The sequence below is a fragment of the Anomaloglossus baeobatrachus genome, chromosome 5 (assembly GCF_048569485.1).
Source record: "Anomaloglossus baeobatrachus isolate aAnoBae1 chromosome 5, aAnoBae1.hap1, whole genome shotgun sequence".
NCBI lineage: Eukaryota > Metazoa > Chordata > Amphibia > Anura > Aromobatidae > Anomaloglossus > Anomaloglossus baeobatrachus.
In genome coordinates, this window is record NC_134357.1 from 218834547 (window position 1) to 218851524 (window position 16978).

Here is a 16978-nt window from a genome sequence, read left to right on the forward strand (position 1 = left end):
CATGAGACACTTTGCGAGAGAATGCTGGGAACATTATAGCCCAAATCATCCTGGTCCCCAATCACTTAACGCAGTGCTGCAATGAGTCTGGAATGCGGGGTATGAAAAGATCGCACTCCGCCAACTGGAAGAGGAAGACGCATGTGTCCTTGTGATCCATTACTAACGGGGTTAAGAAGTGCAGCAGGCAAAGACGGGTCTGAGGAAGCGGGGGTCCATATTATATGAAAAAGGGGATTGATTTATCAGGTGACACAAGACACATCAGGGCAGGATACCACGCAGTTAGTGGTGCCAGAGAAATACAGAAGGAAAATCCTGTTTTTAGTCCACAAAAGTCAATTAGGGGGACACCTAAGAGTGAGGAAGACCAAACGCAGGGTTATGAGCAGGTTTTTTTGGCCTGGGATGTCACTTAAAATTTAAAAATTTGAAAGCTCCTGTGACACATGCCAATCTCTGTGAGGCCCTCTGAGCAGAGCCCGATTACAACCCATGATTGCATAGTAGAACCTTTTCAGCCGGTGGGGGTGGATTTGATAGGCCTCCTGCTGCAACCCAGTTGCTCAGAGAAGAAATATATACTAACAGTTGCCACTAAGTAGCTCATCGAGGAATAGATGCAAAAAGGGTGGTCTAGCATTAGTCAAGATATGTACCTGGGTGGGTTTTTCCTAGGTGGTCGAGTCAGGTCAGGGAACAGGAATTCAAAGGAGAAATATTGCTTCAGAGCCATGCTCTGACCAGTGTTCACTAGAGATGAGCGGAGTTCGAAGCGAACCGTTCGCCAATTTCAAATTCGAGATGTTTTGGGCGGTGTTCGAGTCGTTCGACGAACTCCAAAGATTTGCTTCACGTTCGACCGTTCGCGTTACCGTTCGATCACCAAAAGCGTAGCTAGTTACTTGCTGGCTTTTCACTGTAATACTGTCAGTCACTGTTACTAATGATATTATCAAAGTTCAGCGTACAGTGTGCGGGGGGGACGGGGTTTACATCAGTGCTGCTGAGTGATGAAAGAATGGTGATGGTTTTTTTTTTTTTTTTCCTAACCGCGCGTACAGTGGGGCGGGCTAGGCTGTCAGCCAATCACAGACACACACACAGCAAAGTGGATTTTGTCAGACAAGCAAGGGCATGTTTCATTGGCTGTGCATGTCACATGTCCTTGCCCTATAAGACGCGGCAATTTTCCCCATCGCCGCCATTATCTCAGTGCTGCGGGTGTGTGACAGTCACCGCTCCCGCTGCTGCTGTGGGCGCTATAAAGTGCAATCAAGACATCAGTTTAGGGAGTAGGAACTAGTTTTAATTTCAGCTTTTTTCAGGGCTAGATTAGAGCAGTTCACAGCCATTTTTGCTAGGCAGGTCTGTGCCAGCGCTGTGCAAGGGTTTTTCACAGCGTCTGTCTAAATCAGCTCAGGCAATTCCTTGGGGCATAGTATCATTGTCTGGGATAGTCAGTGACGTTCCTCTGCTGACAAGAAAGCTACACTACCTCTGCATTCTACACCACTCTCCATTTCCGCTACACTATTTTTAACTGCAGGTAGTCCAGCCAATCTGTGAGGAAGGTGCAGGCGTAGATATAATGTTGCTTTCATCCAAAGGTAGTGCTCTCGATGTCTCAGAGAGACAGCAGTTGTTTCCACTTCCAAAACAACTGACGACCTGCCAATCACACTGCCTGCTGCGGGTAAAGAGGTGGAAGGTCTGCGTCCAAAAGCATGTGTGCCATGGTCACAGAGGATGAATAGCATGCAGATGTACTTGATGGGGAAGACGATGGTTGTCCCGCCCCGCTAGGCCGCATTGTAGCACAGTGACCTTCGCCCTGCAACTTATGCTTCATTTTAAGTTGTGTACAGGGTGGGCTCCCCAGTATACAGCAAAACCACGCACTAGGAAAAGGACTCTAGGCAGTTGGGTTGATAAATGATTGTTTAACTTTACCAAAACAAAAAATAACAACCATGCATAAAAAAGAAAATAGAACAATCTATTCACAAGTCCAAAAGCCTACACCCATATGCTACGCCACTCGTAATGGCGATTTATACCCCCTCCTCACCAGCCTTTGCCTAACCAAGGGACTGTTTAAACCAGGGGTCTCAAACTCCGCTGGGTGTATGGGCCGCACAGAGGAAAAAAAATATTTGGGGGGGCCGCATTCTTTGCAGGACAAAGTGCCATTTTTATTGGTACCATATATAATATAATTTTTTTTTTTTACACACCTTTGGTTCACTGATTTTGAACATTTTCACTTGTTTATTACAGCAAACATGCACATTCTTTGTTTAACCCCTTAACGACCGCGGGCAGTAAAATTACATCCTAAATGTCATAATGTTACTGCCCGCGGTCCTCCGGCGGCAGCATGCCGCGATCGGCGCACATCTCAGCTCATTTTCACAGCTGAGATGTGTGCCTGCTAGGCACGAGCAGAATCGTTATCTGCTCGTGCCGATTAACCCCTTATATGGCGCTGTCAATATGTGACAGCGCCATTATAAGCGCGATCGCGGTAAACTTTTACTTACCGCCCGATACCGGAAGTCACGTGACGCGATCACGTGACTTCCGATAGTTGTCATGGTAGCACAGGGTCATGTGATGACTCCTGTACTACACATGACTTGCTTTCACTTTCGCTGTGTCAGCGGCACAGCAAAAGAGAAAGAGAGCGTATCTGCTGTTTACAACTGTGTAGCTGTGATCAGCAGATACTGAAGAGCGATCGGATTGCTGATCGCAATAGCCCCCTAGGGGGACTAGTAAAATAAAAAAAAAAAAAGTTAAAAAAAAAGTTTTAAAAATAAAAAAAAAAAACCTAAAAGTTAAAATCACCCCCCATTCGCCCCATTGAAAATTAAAGGGTTAAAAAAATAAAAAATATACACACTTTTGGTGTCGCCGCGTTCAGAAACGCCCGATCTATCAAAATATAAAATCAATTAATCTGGTCAGTATACGGCGTAGTGGCAAAAAAATTCCAAATGCCAAAACGACGTTTTTTTGACGCCACAATTTTTTTTTTTTTTTTGTGATTCAATAATTTTTATTAGGTTTTCAAAGTTTATACATAAAACAGTTCTAACAAAAACAATAAAACAAAGTGCTGTATAGCATTACTTCATGCTATATCAAACAAATAATATACAGTAGACATATACAAAAGGAGAAACAAACAAATAACATTGGTAAAAACTATGACATACAGTCGGATTAAGTATTTACAAAGTATGATATTCAAATAATATGTCAGGAGATAGATGTAAACAAACAATTTTCTTGTTAAACTAATTAAATAAGTATAGTGTATTACGTTTATACAAGAATTATAACTAGATTAGATTTAAAATTTTATGTATTGTTGTTAATAAAGTCAGTCCATGGGTCCCATTTTTTATGAAATCTGTTCCAAGAGTTATTAATTAGAGCATGCTTCTCTTCATAGAACTTATGAAGGGATATTTTTTCTATTAGATCGTAAATATTTGGAATTTTATTGGATTTCCAACGTGCCGCCAATTCGATTTTGGTAACTTTTTGGTAACTTTTGGTGATTTTGGTAGAGGGAAAATAGTACCCATTACAACTCCTGAAGATGGCCACCGCTTTGTCAGGTCCCTTGAGGAACGAAAAGCCCCTCACCCAGATCCACGACGTAGACCAACATAGACTTGGCCCTGAAAAATCCTTTGATTTATTTTGATGGGCCTGTTATTTTCTTCTCAAGAGATCTTGTGCTTTAAAAAGATAATACAAGATTATCTATTCATGTTATGGTTATAATGGAAGTTATACATGTCTTTCCCAATTTTCACATGATGAGTGACTCACGGTAACATAATTTGTTGTTTCATTTTATATATAACCTTTTATTTTTCACAAAACTACAATTAGTACTTGGAGATAAAGTACTATATTAAAGTCTTTACAGCAATAGACTAGTGCCTCAAGAGGGAAGTGTCTGACAAAAAGGCATTCCCCGGAGATTTATTTGTTGGAACAATATTTTTTTTCTTGTTTTTCTCTTATTTGAGTATCTTATAGGTAAAGACACTGAACGACAAGATACAGAATTAAGAACCCTTAAATTTTGAATAAAGTATCTGAAGTAAGATACTTTAGAAAATTACTGTTTGTTTACAGATATTTACAAATTGTAGCAGTTTTTGATAAGCGTTCGCATTGTACTAGTACTGGTATACAATACAGAAATGTATCTTTTATATTAGGTCTGCTAAAAACCTTGGTAACCCATTTCAACACTTAATGGATAACAGGTAAATATAATTAAACCCCAAAACAACTGTAACCCAAAATGGACATAAACATTCTATCCCTAAAGGTATGAACAGCCCTAATAGAAGATTCATGATTTGGAAGGAAATCAAAAATTTTAAAGCAAATATAATCTGTCTTCAAGAAACAAGATTGGCCAGAAACAATCACCCTAAATTTGAAAATAAGAATTATACTAATATTTTCAAAGCCCTTAATGAAAAAAAGAAAGCAGGAGTTATTACGATAATCAGTAACTCAACTAGGTTCTCCTTGATATCTGAAATACAAGACCCTGAAGGACGGTACCTTATCCTTATTGGTAAAATTAATGACCACCTATGCACTATCGTAAATGTATATGCCCCAAACAGTGGCCAGATTACTTTCCTTAATAATTTAATGGAAAAAATTCAGAAGCACAAACAAGGAGATCTCTTTTAAATAGGCGATTTTAACTTGATACCTGATATTAAGATGGACTCGACAGCAAATCCCAGACAAAATCACCCATCATTATACAAATGGCTTCAAACTCATGAACTGTTGGACACCTTCAGATGTCTTAACACCACATCTAAGGAATATACCTTCTACTCATCAGCCCACAAAACCTTTTCTAGAATAGATTTACTTTTAACTGAATCCTCTCAATCTCCAGAGTAACTAAAATAGAAATTAAGGACAAAACTTTCTCAGACCACTCTCCCTTATTCTGCACAATTAAAGTAGGCCCTCCAGACAGATTAAATTTCACCTGGAAAAATAACCCGGCAATTTTCCAACACCCAAACTTTCAACAAGAAATTGAAAAATCTTTAAAAAATTATTTCTCCGAAAACGCCTCTGAAACTATGAATCCTTTTTCAGTTTGGAATGTCAACAAGGCGGTGCAAAGAGGCATATTGATTCAAATTTCTTCAAGACTGAAAAAACAAAGGAATTCAGATCTGTCTAAAATACAAGAAAAAATAAAAGAAAAAGAAAGAGAACAGCAAAGACTACCCCAGCCCAGCCAACAAATACATGTCGATATTATAAAATTGCGTATACAGCTGAGAGACTTACTTCTGGCTGACTATGATAAATATGTGAGAATATTAAATACAAACCATTATACATCAGTTAACAAACCAACTAAATATATGGCACGTAGAATTAAACAAAAAAGAATTAGTAATAGGATACACAAGATAAAACACCCAGATGGCCATTATTATACCCATCCAAAAGACATCGTAGAAGCATTTGCGAGTAATTTCAAAAAACTATATAACCTCAATTCCACTCCTTCTGACCAGAATGATAACCTCAACAAAATGAATAACTTCTTGGACAAAATCCATCTTCCTAAACTAAATGAGCATCAGCTAAATATTTTAAATCGTCCATTTACTGACTCTGAAATTTTACAAACAATTAAAAACCTAAAAATAAACAAGTCCCCAGGCCCAGATGGGTTTTCCAATGAATTTTACAAGACTTTTTCCCAATTACTTGTACCTCACCTCTGTAAAATTTTTAATCACGCAGCTTCCACCAGAGAATTCCCTGCAGAAATGCTCCAGGCAAATATAACCCTCATCCCTAAACTAAATAGTGACCCTGAATTAGTGACTAGTTATAGACCCATCTCTCTAATTAATACAGATGTAAAAATGTATTCAAAAATATTAGCCGAAAGATTAAAAGAAATTCTCCCATCATTGATCCATCAAGACCAACTAAGATTTGTTAAAAAATAGACAAGCATCAGACGGTACTAGAAGATTACTAAACATTCTTGAATACGCTAAAAAATCTAGAACACCCACCCTACTTTTATCGCTTGACGCTGAGAAAGCATTTGATAGAGTGGGGTGGGAATTCTTGGAAAACACCCTGAAAAAATTTGGCTTTGACAACACATCCATTAACGCCATCATGGCGCTATATTCCTGACCCTCAGTCACAATTAAATCAGACAACCACTCTTCAAAAACTTTTATGATAACCAATGGAACTCGTCAGGGATGTCCTTTATCACCGCTACTTTTTGCCCTGATTATGGAACCTTTGGCAGAATGTGTCAGGTCAAATGAAAAAATTAAAGGTATTTCCATAGGGAAAGAAAACTTTAAAATCAGTCTTTTTGCGGACGATGTAATTATGACTCTTAGCGACCCATTAAACTCCATCAATGAAATAAACAACATTTTGAAAGAATTCTCCATTGTTTCAAACTTTAAAATTAATTAGAAAAAGTCAAAAATGCTAGCTCTTAACCTCATCCCAACAGCACAAGAAAATCTTAGAAATAATGTTAATTATGAATGGGTTACAGACGCTATTGAATACTTAGGTATTACTTTCACAAAAGATATTAAAAGCACCTTAATCCTCAACATGAATAAACTCTTATCTCAGATTGAAAAAGATTTTGTAACATACAACAAAACCGAAACGACTTGGCTTGGTAGAATATTGGTAGCTAAGATGTTTATTCTACCCAAAATTTTATATACAATTAGATGTCTACCTATCATCATCCCAGACGAATTCCTAGTCAAATTGCAAAAATTGATCAACAAATATGTCTGGAATAATAGTAAAGCAAGGGTGGCCAAAAATACATTATTCAAAAATAAAGTTAATGGAGGATACGCCCTTCCTAATATACAAGCATATTATTACTCAAATTTATTAAAACAAACCAACAATTGGTTATTAAAAAATGAAAATACTCCAACTTGGCTTAACTTGGAACTAATATTATCAGGAAATAATTCTTTCCGCTCTCCTTTACTGGAACAGTTACTAAGCTCTGGAGGACGAAGAAGGGAATTTTGTTACTTACCGTAAATTCCTTTTCTTCTAGCTCTTATTGGGAGACCCAGACGATTGGGGTATAGCTACTGCCCTCCGGAGGCCACACAAAGCACTACACTAAAAAGTGCAAGGCCCCTCCCCCTCTGGCTATACCCCCCCGTGGTATCACGGGTTCTCCAGTTTTAGTGCCAAAGCAAGAAGGAGGAAGCCAATAACTGGTTTAAACAAATTAACTCCGAATAACGTCGGAGAACTGAAAAACCGTTCAACATGAACAACATGTGTACCCGCAAACAACCAAGAAATCCCGAAGGACAACAGGGCGGGTGCTGGGTCTCCCAATAAGAGCTAGAAGAAAAGGAATTTACGGTAAGTAACAAAATTCCCTTCTTCTTCAGCGCTCTATTGGGAGACCCAGACGATTGGGACGTCCAAAAGCTGTCCCTGGGTGGGTAAAGAGATACCTCATGTTAGAGCTGCAAAACAGCCCTCCCCTACGGGGATGTCACTGCCGCCTGCAGGACTCTTCTACCTAAGCTGGCATCCGCCGAAGCATAGGTATGCACCTGATAATGTTTGGTGAAAGTGTGCAGACTCGACCAGGTAGCTGCCTGGCACACCTGTTGAGCCGAAGCCTGGTGTCGTAGCGCCCAGGACGCACTCACGGCTCTGGTTGAATGGGCTTTCAGCCCTGAAAGAACCGGAAGCCCTGCAAAACGGTAGGCTTCCAGAATTGGTTCTTTGATCCATCGAGCCAGGATGGCTTTAGAAGCCTGCAACTTCTTGCGCGTACCAGCGACAAGAGCATCGGAACGGCGTACGGGCGCCGTGCGTGAAATGTAGATTCTGAGTGCTCTCACCAGATCTAGCAAACGTAAATCGTTCTCATACCGGTGAACCGGATGAGTGCAAAAGGACGGTAAGGAGATATCCTGATTAAGATGAAACGAGGATACTACCTTAGGGAGAAACTCCGGAATGATGCGCAGCACTACCTTGTCCTGGTGAAACACCAGGAAGGGAGCCTTGGATGACAGAGCTGCCAGCTCAGACACTCGCCGAAGCGATGGGATCGCAACGAGAAACGCCACCTTCTGTGACAGGCGAGAAAAGGAAACTTCCTTCAGAGGCTCGAAAGGCGGCTTCTGGAGAGCAACTAGAACCCTGTTCAGATCCCATGGATCCAACGGCCGCTTGTACGGGGGTACGATATGACAAACCCCCTACGGGAACGTGCGCACCTTAGAAAGACGTGCTAGACGCTTCTGAAAAAACACGGATAGTGCTGAGACTTGCCCTTTGAGGGAGTCTAGCGACAAGCCCTTTTCTAACTCCTATTGTAGGAAGGAAAGAAAGATAGGCAATGCAAATGGCCAGGGAGACACTCCCTGAGTAGAGCACCAGATTAAGAAAAACTTTCCACGTTCTGTGGTAGATCTTAGCAGACGTGGGCTTCCTAGCCTGTCTCATGGTGGCAACGACCCCTTGGGATAATCCTGAAGACGCTAGGATCCAGGACACACAAGCCACACAGTCAGGTTCAGGGCCGCAGAATTCCGATGGAGAAAACGGCCCTTGAGACAGTAAGTCTGGTCGGTCTGGTAGTGACCCCGGTCGGCCGACCGTGAGATGCCACAGATCCGGGTACCACGATCTCCTCGGCCAGTCTGGTGCGACGAGTATGACGTGGCTGCAATCGGATCTGATTTTTGCGCAGTACTCTGGGCAAGAGTGCCAGAGGTGGAAACACATATGTGAGCCGGAACTGCGACCAATCTTGCACTAAGGCGTCTGCCGCCAGAGCTCTGTGATCGCGCGATCGTGCCATAAATGCCGGGACCTTGCCCCCAGCGGCAACAGATTTCCTGAAACACGTCCGGGTGAAGGGACCATTCCCCCGCGTCCATGCCCTGGCGACTGAGGAAGCCTGCTTCCCAGTTTTCTACGCCCGGGATGTGAACTGCGGATATGGTGGATGCTGTGTCCTCCACCCACATGAGGATTCGCCGGACTTCCTGGAAGGCTGCTGACTGCGTGTCCCTCCTTGGTGGTTGATGTATGCCACCGCTGTGGAGATGTCCGACTGGATTCGGATCTGCTCCCTTCTAGCCACTTTTGGAAAGCTAATAGGGTAAGATACCCTGCCCCGATTTCCAGCACATCGAACTGAAGGGTGGACTCCTGCTGAGTCCACGTCCCCTGAGCCATGTGGCGGAGACAAACTGCTCCCCACCCTGACAGACTCGTATCTGTCGTGACCACTGCCCAGGATGGGGGCTATGGCAATGGGGTGGGAATAAGCCACTATTGCAGAGAGTCCTCGGCCGTCAGGGAAAGGGAGACTTCCCGTCCAGGGAGGTTGACTGCCCATCCCATTTGCGGAGAATGTCCGATTGCCGTTGGCGCAGATGAAACTGCGCAAAGAGAACCGCCTCGATGGCTGCCACCATCTTCCTTAGGAAGTGCATGAGGCGCCTTAAGGGGTGCGACTGGCCTTGAAGGAGAGACTGCACCTCTGTCCGCAGTGAACGCTGCTGGTTCAGCGGAAGCTTCACTATGGCTGATAGAGTATGAAACTCCATGCCGAGATACGTTAGTGATTGAGTCGGAGACAGATTTGACCTTGCCAAATTGATGATCCACCCGAAAGTCTGGAGAGTCTCCAGCGTAACATTCAGGCTGCGTTGGCATGCCTCGAGGGAGGTTGCTTTGACGAGTAGATCGTCCAAGTACGGAATCACTCCGTGAGAGTGCAAGACTGCTACCATTGCTGCCATGACCTTGGTGCCCACCCGTGGGGCTGTCGCCAGACTGAATGGCAGAGCTACGAACAGAAGATGTTCGTCTCCTATCACAAAACGTAGAAAACGTTGGTGCTCCGTAGCAATTGGCACGTGGAGATAGGCATCTTTGATGTCTGTTGAGGCAAGGAAGTCTCCTCGAGACATTGAGGCAATGACGGATCGGAGGGATCCCATCCGGAACCGCCTGGCGTTCGCATGCTCGTTGAGCAGTTTCAGAACCAGAACAGGACGGAAGGAACCGTCCATTTTTGGAGCCACAAAGAGATTGGAGTACAAACCCTCGCCCTCGTTCCTGAGGGGGGACAGGGATCACCACTCCTTCTGCTCTTAGAGCGTCCACCGCCTGCAGCAGGGCATCTGCTCGGTGGAGAGGTGGGGCCGTTCTGAAGAATGGAGTCGGAGGACGAGAACAGAACACTGTCCTGTGCACGTGAGCACAATGTCCGTCACCCACCGGTCTGTGACCTGTGGCAGCTAAATGTCGCCAAAGGCGGGGGAGTCTGCCATCAACCGCGGATGCGGAGAGAGAGAGAGAGCTGAGAGTCATGAGGAGACCGCCTTGGTAGCGGTTCCTCCGGCTGCCTTCTTTGGGCGTGATTGAGCCCGGCCGGAATCTGAGCCCGTCTGAGGTTTTGTAGCCCTTTTGCACGAGGACAATTGGGACCTGCCCGAGCTTGGGAAGGACCGAAACCTCGACTGTACTTTTAGGACAGCATTAATAGGGTAAGTCGCAGTGCAGACATTGCGGAGTTACGGACGCCTCTGCGGTACAGATGTACATGTGCTCAAGGCCAGCTGCGCAAGAACCGCTGAAAAGGTTAGGTTGCCTATACGGCTGTGAATGCCGGAGCAACCGACACGCCGATAGCCTCCTAGACAGATTTCAACCAGAGTCCATCTGTCTGTGAATGGCATCTTTAAGTGAAGCCCCATCTCCAGTGCAACTATGGCTCTATATGCAAGCCTGGAGATTGGAGAATCCACCTTTGGACCCTGGGTCCAGCGCTGACCACGTCAGGGGAAAAAAGGGATAACGTGTATCCTAAAAACGTTTGGAGAAGACGCTTATCTGGTAAGCGTGGTGTTCCTGGACTGCTTCTCTGAAGTCAGCGTGGCCAGAAAAATACTCAATATCTGCGTGAGACACTGAAAAGGAACTTCTCCTGTTCGTCTCCTATCTCCACTGGGGGAGCTGAGGGAGGAAGATCCAACCTTCCATTGGTGGACGGTATAGGATCATTCCGTATGGCGTTACCACCCGGTGTATCCGGATTGAGAGCGATGTCAGTATCAAAGCCCTGAAGAGCTGCCTTTTGTTCAAGTAGATTGCCCATGGGTGCAAGTCTCTATATTATGACTACTCCGTCCCTGTCCATGGACAGGGTTGACAGGAGGTTTCTTTGGCCACAACTAGTAGAGCCCCGGCAGACGAAGTGCTAGAGACCCCGGCAGACGACGTGCTACAGGGGAGCATGCACACAATGGGACGGTGTCATGAACAGCATCCCATGTAGTAAAAACAGCACTGAAAACTGTGTTGCTTTTTTGCCGCTGCCGACTAGCTATCTAGAAGTATATAGCCAAGATTGGTGACCGTACATTGCAATGTATAGCATACAGGCATAAAGTACAAATGACCACTGCAGCACAAGCAATACAAGCAGCATAGAAGCCTGTGCCCTGGCACCCCTGCTCTTCTGCTGCTGTATACTAGTCATCTAGGGGAATATAGCCCAGAAGAGTGACCCTACAGTGCAATGTATAGCATACAAGCACAAGTACAAATGAACACTGCAGCACATGCAATCCAAGCAGCATAGAAGCCTGTGCCCTGGCACCTCTGCTCTTCTGCTGCTGTAGACTGGTCATCTAGGGGAATATAGCCCAGAAGAGTGACCATACAGTGCAATGTATAGCATACAAGCACAAGTACAAATGCACACTGCAGCCCATGCAATACCAGCAGCATAGAAAAAAACCTGTGCCCCAGCACCCTTGGTTTTCTGCTGCTGTAGTCTAGCCATTCCAGGAGAATATAGCTAAGACTAGCGACTGTACAGTGCAATGTATAGCATATCAGCATAAACACAAATGAACACCTCAGTCGTGCAAAACAAGCAGCCTAGAAAGCCTGTGCTCCCTGCTTTCCTGCTGCTGATGTGTCGCTCCCCAAGCGGGCATATAGCGACCTATGCAGTTAAAAACAACACATGTATACACTGCATATATATTGTGGTCAGCACTATGTGTGCCCTTACCGCCCGCCTATAAGCGGGTGTATGAACGCCACTGTCCTGCCTTGGTGCCCCGAGCTCTGCAGTAATGGCTGCCGGCTTCTTCCCCAGCTCGTGTGAGTAGGGGCGGGCCGTGGGCGTGCCCCCAAGGCAGAGCGGGAATCCGGCGTCCGACAGAGTGCAGTGAGAGGGCTGGAGCATGTAAAAAGGCTCCAGCCCTCGGCGCTGCTGATTGTTCAGCGCCTGTCCCCTTCCCTGAGTGACAGGGAGGGGGCGGGAACGAAGCGGCACTAGGCCGCAGAAGCCGGGGACTGGAGTTATAAGCGCCGCCGCCGTAAAAGCGCGGTCGGCGCCCAGTCCCCGGCGAACTACAAGTCCCAGCCGCGCCGCCGCTCCCGGAGCGTCCGGCGCGGTAGTTCCCAAAACACAAAGTCACTCAGCAAGGCTGCAGTGACTGTAACCCTTTACTGTCCCCGGCGCACTAGCACACCCAGCAAGTCTGGAGTGTGCTGTGCCTGTGTGTACGGGGACACAGAGTACCTGTAATGGTGCAGGGCCATGTCCCTGAACGGTACTCCAGCTCCACATCCAGCAGGTTCAAATGGGTCTGTGGATGGAGCCCGGCGTCAGAGCTTTGAGGCCGGCAGGATCCCACTTCCTCAGAGCCCCTCAGGGGGATGTGGAAGGAAAGCAGCATGTGGGCTCCAGCCTCCGTACCAGCAATAGGTACCTCAACCTTACAACACCATCCAGGGGTGAGAAGGGAGCATGCTGGGGACACTATATGTGTCCTCTTTTCTTCCATCCGAAATAGTCAGCAGCTACTGCTGACTAAAATCTGTGGAGCTATGCGTGGATGTCTGACCTCCTTCGCACACAAAGCTAAAACTGGAGAACCCGTGATACCACGGGGGGGTATAGCCAGAGGGGGAGGGGCCTTGCACTTTTTAGTGTAGTGCTTTGTGTGGCCTCCGGAGGGCAGTAGCTATACCCCAATCGTCTGGGTCTCCCAATAGAGCGCTGAAGAAAATCAAATACCTATGATAGCAGCACTATTAATGCTGCATTTACTTCCTGGGAAAAGATTTCAAGAATCTCCAAAGACAAAATGACTTTTGAAGTCTTTAAAAATACTGAGATAAAAAATATAGATTTGTCAAACAATACCGAGACAGTAGATAGATGGATCCAGTCAGGGATAAAATACATAAAAAACATATACGATGGTACAAACTTCACCTCATTCTTACAACTTAAACTACAAAACAATATACCAGATAAAGATCTTTACTTCTTCCTAGAAATAAGGAAAACCATCCGGAAACTTGTAGAACCCAAATGTAAAATAAACAAATTCATACTTAAATTGATAAACAACCCAAATAACAAACTAATATGGAGTCGCCACAACTTTTGCGCAAAATGCAATAAGAGGCGATCAAACGTAGCATCTGCGCAAAAATGGTACCGTTAAAAACGTCAGCTCGAGACGCAAAAAATAAGCCGTCATTGAGCCATAGATCCCGAAAAATGAGAACGCTACGGGTCACGGAATATGGCGTAAAACGTGCGCCACTTTTTTCGGACAAACTTCCGATTTTTTTTTAACCCCTTATATAAAAGTAAACCTATACATGTTTGGTGTCTACGAACTCGCACTGACCTGAGGCATCACACCCACACATCAGTTTTACCATATAGTGAACACAGTGAATAAAATATCTCAAAAACCATAGTGCTATCGCACTTTTTTTGCAATTTTTCTGCATTTGGAATTTTTTTGCCATTTTCCAGTACACTATATGGTAAAACTGATGGTTTCATTTAAAAGTACAGCTCGTTCCACAAAAAATGAGCCCTCACATGACCATATTGACTGAAAAATAAAAAAGTTACGTCTCTCAGAAAAAGAATGGCGAAAAAAAAAAAACGGAAAGCGAAAAATCGTCCAGTCGTGAAGGGGTTAAATATAATTATTTTTTTTTACATTTTATTCCTTTCTTGTAACTAATAGTCTTACAATTAGCACTATACAGAAATTTTGACCAACATATTTTAGCAATTTTCCCCATCTTGTTGTAATGTGCCCATCCTTGTCCCCTTGTAGTATTGTGCCCCATCTAAGTCCCCATCCCACAGTAATGTGCTCATCCTTGTCCCCATCCTAAAGTAATATTCCCCATCATGTAGTAATGTGTTCATCCTTGTCCTCATGTTATAGTAATGTGTTTATCCTTGTCCCCATCCTATAGTAATGTGCCTATCCTGTACTAATGTGTTCATCCTTGTCCCCATCCTATAGTAATGTCCTCAATCTATAGTAATGTGTCGATCCTTGTCCCCCATCTCATAGTAATGTTCCCCATCCTTGTCCCCATCTTGTAGTAATGTGCCCATCCTTGTCCCCATCTTATCGTAATGTGCCCATCCTTGTCCCCATCTTATCGTAATGTGCCCATCCTGTACTGATGTGTTCATCCTTGTCCCCATCCTATAGTAATGTCCCCAATCTATAGTAATGTTTCCATCCTTGTCCCCCATCTTATAGTAATTTTCCCCATCCTCGTCCCCTTGTAGCAATGTCCCTATCCTATAGGACTGTCCCCATTCTATAGTGAAGTGCCCAGCCTTGTCCCCACCCTATAGTAATGTCCCCAGCATTATACCTATTCTATAGTAATGTTTCCCATCCTTGTCCCCTTGTAGTAATGTCCCTATCCTGTAGTACTGTGCCCATCCTAGTCCCCATCCTATAGTAATGTCCCCAGCCTTGTCCCCATTCTATAGTCATGTGCCCACCTTGTCCCCATCCTATAGTAATGTGCCTATCCTAGTCCCTATCCTGTAGTAATGTCCCCAGCCTTGTCCCCATACTATAGTAATAATGTCCCCATCCAATAGTATTGTGCCCATCCTTGTAATGTCCTAATCCTATAGTAATGTCCCCAGCCTTATCGCCATCCCATAGTAATGTGCGCACTTTGTTCCCAACCTTTACTAATGCGTCAGCTCCCCTCACCTTCCACAGACGCCGGAGTGAAGCTGAGGGGAGTTGTCTCTGGCCCCAGATCCACTGTGATTGGAGAGATTGGTCACAAGGCCGGTCTCTCCAATCAGACCTGGGAGCGGGTGAACCTGAGGTCACCCACCTCCAGCCAATGATCGGTGCTACAGCAGCACTGACCATGGCTGGATTTCAACGTTTCAGCCATTTCCAATGGCTGAAACATTAGTGGCTGTGACTGGCTGACGAACACCGCTCAGCCAATCACAGCCTCCGTAGGTCCGGGGGGGAGACACTACCCCTCCTGAGGTCAGGCAGAGGTCCCCTCCTCCCCGAATCTAAGGTATTTGCAAAGTGATCGCAGCCACCGGGGCTCCGGGGCCGCGATTTCACCATGATGTACTGGGTATGTCATGGGTCCTTAAGTACCAGGGAGCCATAACGTACCCAGTACGTCATAGGTCGCTAAGGGGTTGACGTCTAAAACACACACACACACACACACACACCATTCTTCTCACCTGTCCCGCGCTCCCTCCGCTGCCTCACCTCTGCTTCCTGCGGCCCCCAGTCCCATGCCCCTGTTCACTATCGCGGCAGGTGCAGTGTCACTGTCAGTGATTTATGTCAGATGATTGTATTGCCGGCGCGAGAGCACAGCACCAGCAAAACATTCATCTGACATTAAGCGCAGACAGTGGCTACGGCCCCTGCACCTGTCGCGATAGTGAACAGGGGCACGGGCCTAGGGGCCGCACAAGTTAGCCTGGGGGGCCGAATGCGGCCCGAGGGCCGCGTGTTTGAGACCCCTGGTCTAAACAGTCGCCTAATACCCGGTAATCCCTCTGCGTAGAAGGAGTGTGTGTGTGTGTGTGTGTGTGTGTGTGTGTGTGTGCGCGCGCAAACACGACCTACCAGTGGCGCAGCACAAGAGCTTACAGCTTATCTACATAAACATAGGCAAAACCCATTAACTCCCCTGAATACCTTTTTTTGCTGAAGCCTCACAGATAGGGCAGATAAAACTGGTAAGGCAAACCACACAGCTCAGCAACACCGTCCTGGAAATCTTGTAAAGCAACAGTCAATGCAAACATGTGTCACTGTCCCTCTAGGATTTTAACTGTAACTGACAAACTGACAGAGCAGAGGCAGCAAGTCTTATTGTCTATATAGTCGGCCTAAGCAGAACAGATATGTGTTTTGTTACCAAAAAAGAAGTGTTGCGTGCACGCAGTCCTGGCTGGGCCCAGCCTACCATACCTGGGTACTGTGGTGTCCAGCTGCCATAAATACAGACTTGACGATCCTCTCACGGTAATCAGAATAGCCAGCAACTGAAGAATGGCGGTCTCCGGCAGAGGATGCTGCTCACACGCATTACGGTCCTCCTCACCAAACTGGAAAACACGAGTCCCCTCACAATCCACCGAAGTGTTTCTGCGGTGGCTCCTTTCTGTTACGCACACCTTTCGCTTTTCCTTCAGCTCACATACAGCACCTCCTCTGGTCTCCAAGTCCACAGCCGAAGACCGTTTCGCTGTTGCTATAGTGACCAAACAGTCAAAGGCAGATGGAAAACAGCAGCTCCTTGTGGGTGGTCAGCAACAATGCATACAATGAACGGCATATAAGAATCTTACATTCACAGTGGATAAAGGTCATCAATACACCCTCGCCCTTTCACATCATATCCATGTGACGGTTCATGGACGAAGTACTCAAACTAGTGAGTTTTTGGCCACTACTTAGAGACTGGTGACAAATATTACAGATGACATGAGTTGGGTGATCCTTTGCAATGTCAAAAAAGGCCCAGACTAAGCAAGGCTTACAGC

General features: G+C 45.4%; 1 protein-coding gene across 4 annotated transcripts in view; it reads right to left on the reverse strand.

Moving 5' to 3' along the window:
• Nucleotides 1-16978, reverse strand: part of TUBGCP2 (tubulin gamma complex component 2) — a 948782-nt gene that overhangs the window by 755468 nt on the left and 176336 nt on the right. The gene's annotated exons all lie outside the window — the stretch shown is intronic.